General features: G+C 34.7%; 1 long non-coding RNA gene across 6 annotated transcripts; it reads left to right on the top strand.

The window, feature by feature from the left end:
* Positions 1-885: 885 nt before the first annotated feature.
* Positions 886-4,996, top strand: LOC110711301. Of its 6 annotated transcripts, none has more exons than XR_002509325.1 (7): positions 886-1,587; positions 2,074-2,980; positions 3,069-3,133; positions 3,559-3,633; positions 3,811-3,870; positions 4,022-4,101; positions 4,694-4,996. It is a non-coding gene; the product is annotated as an uncharacterized LOC110711301 (long non-coding RNA). The 6 variants fall into 6 exon arrangements; XR_002509323.1 differs by having other exon boundaries at positions 3,559-3,650; XR_002509322.1 differs by lacking the exon at positions 4,022-4,101 and having other exon boundaries at positions 891-1,587; positions 2,074-2,286; positions 2,906-2,980; positions 3,559-3,650.

The following is a 4,996-nucleotide window of genomic DNA, read 5'->3' as shown; positions in this document are numbered from 1 at the left end:
TTTTTTATGGCCGCCTCCATTTTCACCCTCTTCCTTTTCTTGTTGTTTTGTAATTGCCGATGAGAGTTGTGGGTTTCGGATTTTGGGGTTCCGGGTTTGGGTTCAAGGTCGTGGGTTGTGGATTTTGGGGTTGTGGGTTCGTGGGTTGTGGATTTCGTGGATGTGGGTGTGGGTTCGGGGTTGTAGATGGTGGATCTGGGTTCGGGGGTTGTGGGTGGTGGATTTGGGTTCGTGGGTTGTGGGTTTCGAGGTTGTGGGTTCGTGGATTTTGGGTGGTGTTCAGGGGTTGTGGGTGGTGGGTTTCGGGGTTGTAGGTTGTGGTTCTGGGTTTCGTGGGTTGTGGGTATCGGGGTTGTGGGTGGTGGGTGGTACTAGATGGTGGTTACGGGTGGTTTTGTTGTGCTAGATGGTGGTGTTGGGGGTTTCGTAGTGCTAGCTGTAGGTGCTGGACTGGTGGTGCTTGGTGGTGGTGTTGGGTGGTTTCATGGTCTAGGTGGTGGTCTGGCGGTGCTAGCCTACTAGGTGTTGGCAAAAAATCCAAAGCATGTTGGTGGTGGATTGTTGGTGTAAGGTTTTGGGTTGATTAACACTTAAGTATATCCCTTATTTTTCGTTAAACATGCTTTGGATTTTTTGCCTAGGAGTCCGCAATTCCCTAATTTGTTGCGAGTAACCTGAAACGGAGGGAGTATATGGTACTATTGAATCCTCAGTGGTACTACTTACGCATGAATCTAGTACAACTGAATGCATATATAATACCATTATGTGCACATATAGTATCACTGTATATTTAATGGTACCATTTAATCATCCAATGATATCAGAATATTTATTCGTTTGTACATATACATAATTACATGAATATCCTTTGTTATGCATTTCTAAATGCATAACATTTCCTCCCTTTAAAATTACTTTTCCTCTCTTTCAATCACAGTCTCTCTCTTCCCTCATCTCTCATCTCCCGTCTCCACCATCGAACGACGTTCCACCACTCTCTCGTAGTCTCGTATCTTCCCTCATCTCTCGTCACTTCAAGATCCAATCCCTAAACCCAATCAAAATCTAATAAAAATGGCCTACTCAAATTTCTCTAGCCCTACTCAAATTTCTCTAGCCCTACTCAACTTTCCAGTTATTCTCTCTCTTCCGTTTTAATTCATCCAACACAGGACGACTAGCCCCCCAAAAACCCTTCTCCAACGGTTCAACCTTGTTGCATAGCCCACGCTTGCAAAAATCGAGAGAAAGAGGAGAGAGGAGAGATATGGAGATCCATGGTATCAAGATCTTCCTTCACCAAAAGTTTTGGGCGAAAATTGATTTCTTCTACCCAAACCCCACCATCTCATGTAATCCATAAACCCTTGATTTCATCACATTTTACATTAATCTAGAATCCCGGCAAGCTATGACAAGGTGTTTGCCGGTTGAAACACTGGCGGCAGAGGAGCTGGAGAAGGTCGGGATGAAATTAGAGCGTCCTTATCAGTTATTGTGTTCGGTTTTAGATTTTCGTCGTTTGTTTCAGCTTATTTTGTCAAATTATGTCAGCTATTTTTCTATCTTATTGACTGGTTTTAGGTACACAATTTATGGTTATGTATGGTTTGTTTTGTTGAACATTATATTTTCTGTGTTTGCTTGAGTAATTTACCAAATTTTGAGTTTTGCCTTTTTATTTATTTATTATCTATAATTTGCTAAATTTGATATTGCTGTAGGATCTATAATTGATTTTGCGTAATTGCAATAATTTTTTTAGAAGTTGAATATAATGAGCATATATATATATATATGAACCTCGATTATGCTAATTCTAATAGAGTCGGATTCAATGAACCCTTTTTTTTCTTCTGTGATGAGAAGTAGTTAAATGGATTGGGCCAAGATTTTGATGCTAAATTTAGGTTGAAATTTCAGTGCTGCAAGTATAAAGCCTGTTTTCGATTTTAATTTAGTATATTTGCTGAATTTGAATATGTAGGTACCTCAACTATTAAAAAACATCTATACATAACATGTACTCGGTATTATTGTTTGTAACTGGTAATCTTAAAAATCATGCAGATGATGATGATGCAGACAAGTTTGTGTATAAATTAATTGACAAAAACAGTAAAGCAGCATATACACGAGATAATGAAGGCCTTACACCTTTACTGAGTGCAACAAGGTCTGGTCAATATCAGGTTGTACAAGATATACTTAGATATTGCCCTCAATCATCCTACCTCAGAGATCCGAATGGCAGGACTTTTTTGCATCTCTTGCGCTTAACAGGTGAGGATGTTGATGAGAGCTTCGCGGGGACATTTAAGAATACTGGGAAGCAGTTGTTTAAAATTTATAATGTGCTAAATTTGATATTGTTGTAGGATCTATAATTGATTTTACATAATTGCAATAATTTTGTTAGAATTTGAATTATATGTGCATATATATATATATATGAATCTCGTCATAGCTTGATTATGCTAATTATAATAAAGTCAGATTCAATGAACCCTTTTTTTTTTTCTTGTGATGAGAGGTAGTTAAATAATTTTGGTTGAAATTTCTTGTGCTGAAAGTATAAGGCCTTTTTTCGATTTTATTTAGTTGTTTTTTTGTGATTTTACTGTTCAATTATAGAAAACTGTCTGTTAATTCTAACCATGGCTGGTTGCTTCCGATAAAATATATCTGTGTTAGTGGCTGAGCAAATTATAAAAAATTTTGTTTGATTTGAATGCTACATTAAAACTGGTCTTGTTGATCTAGCACTTTGAGCTTTTTGAGTGTTTTGTGCTTGTCCATCCTTCTCCATTTGAACTCGGGTGAAACAATTTTTATTTAAAGTTGCTTGCTGTGTTGGTGTCTGAGTACTCTATATTTCTATGTTGTGTCTCCATGTGCAAAGCCAAAGGAGAGCCAGTGTTCACCAATTACGATTGGAGAAAAGGTGCTGCAAAGGCTGCAAAACAGATAGAGAAATGTAATCCCCGTGTAAATCTTGCACTGTTTTGTTTATCTTTATTTTTATTTTTTTTATTAAGTGAAAATTTCATTATTGTACATGGCAGATGATCCAAAAAGTGAACCAAATGCCACCGAAGATCCATACTAGACACTATTCGTTGCTAGGCTGGTAATCCAGACTTTTCAATTCAGTTTGCTGTTTATTATCTTTATGTTCGTTTATGAACTTTTATAAGATTTACTGACAAGAAAATGTGGTGATGGAAAACAAGAACTACGAAACTTCGTTGCATATAAAATGAGATTAATAATGCAGAAACTGTAATAAAAATTTGTTTACATATTTTTAACTTATTTCAGTGCTATTTATGCGTGTGTTTAATAAAAAATTTAAAAATAATATATTAGTTATTTTAAAGAATGGTTTTTAGTGGTTTGAGTACTTCGAAATGAGTTGAAAAAACTATTTATTGTCTTTAAAAACATTGCCCACACTGTGATCTTCTACTGAGGTCACGTCAGAGATTGATGCTGGACTGGTATGGTCTATTGGCTTCCAAAATTCTTCTTGATAGCTACTTCATATGGATGCAGGACTAGGCGGAAGCTCAATTGAATTGTCCTACGATGACATCAGATGAAACAAACATGAATTAATGATCTTTCAAGGTGATCCACTACAAATGGTATTTATCTGAATCGTGAAAATTCGGGCATTAATAAATGCTTCAATATTTTGATAAAACATTTACTTACATTTTTGTCATTAAAACTTGATATAACTGAGGGTCAATTCATTACATTCACAAGAACACCATATCTTATTTTTTTTCTTTACATTTACAGGTTTTGGTAATTGCTTATCTGTTAAGGATGGTAATGAGACGTCAGTTTTCTATTATTCTGGTGAGTAATCTGATTAAATCCTGTGTATATTGAGCATATGAATTATAACAATACGAGCTTCAAATTATAACAATGCAAAGTATTTTGCTTCATTTATGCTATGGATGAACAATAATTTTCAATGTTGTATGCCGGTTTATTGTTTTTGTAGTGGATATTTCTTGCTCTGTTACTCATATTCATATTGGAACTTCTTGTTCCAACAGAAGTATCATCTATACATTGATCTTTGTAAGTGACATATATATTTCTTGAAGTTATCCCCTTGCATTAATTTATTTGGTTTACTCTGATTTATATTGTAATATATTGAATCTAGGGCAAAGTTTCACACATGCAAGTAGACATTTTTCTTAAGAGATGGAATTATAGTAAGTTTAGTGATGAAGAAGTCATTGTTAACTTGCTGTTAATATCATGCATCGGTACTAGAAATTTGCAACTGAATAGTGATGATAGTCGAGCTTGGTCAGTGTTTTTAGTTGGATTTAAGATATTGACTTCTTAATGAATCTTAAAGATAAGTTGACAGTAATGGAAGAGAGGGGGAAAGGGAGGTAGAGAGGCAGGTTGGTTTGGTTTATTCCCCAATTTTACATCTATGCATATAAAGAAAAACAGATATATCATTCTCCATCTCTTCCTTTCTCTTTAATCTTCACATCAAACACATTTTAGGAAATTTCTTTGTCACTATTTTCCAATTTTTGTGATTCTTCTTTCTGCCTTTTCATTTCATGCTTTCTAACTTCACTGCGCTATCTTCCAAGCAAATAATGCATGCTAGTTGATTAGTTGTTAATGCATGGTGATTTTGTTGCAGGTTCCTAAGGCATTATCGGAATTAAAATCAAAGTTGCAGCTACTCGGAAAAATGATGGAAGATGTAAATTATTCAACACTAATTTAGAGGAAAATAATTTAAATCTTAGTGTAGTCTTAAGTAAACTTTTATTATTATTATTAAAATTGAGATTTGTTTTTTCTTTGTTTTAAGTTTTAGTTATTATTAGGTAATAATTGATGAAAGCAAACTTTTGCTGAATATATATGGAGTGTATACTATAACTTGTATAAAATATGTATCTTAATTAATTGATAAAATAATTGTGTAATGCAAGCTAGT

This window comes from Chenopodium quinoa, unplaced genomic scaffold (genome assembly GCF_001683475.1).
Source record: "Chenopodium quinoa cultivar QQ74 unplaced genomic scaffold, ASM168347v1, whole genome shotgun sequence".
Taxonomy (NCBI): Eukaryota; Viridiplantae; Streptophyta; class Magnoliopsida; order Caryophyllales; family Amaranthaceae; genus Chenopodium; species Chenopodium quinoa.
The sequence above is the reverse complement of the archived record's forward strand: the minus strand, read 5'-3'. Positions and strand labels throughout refer to the sequence as shown.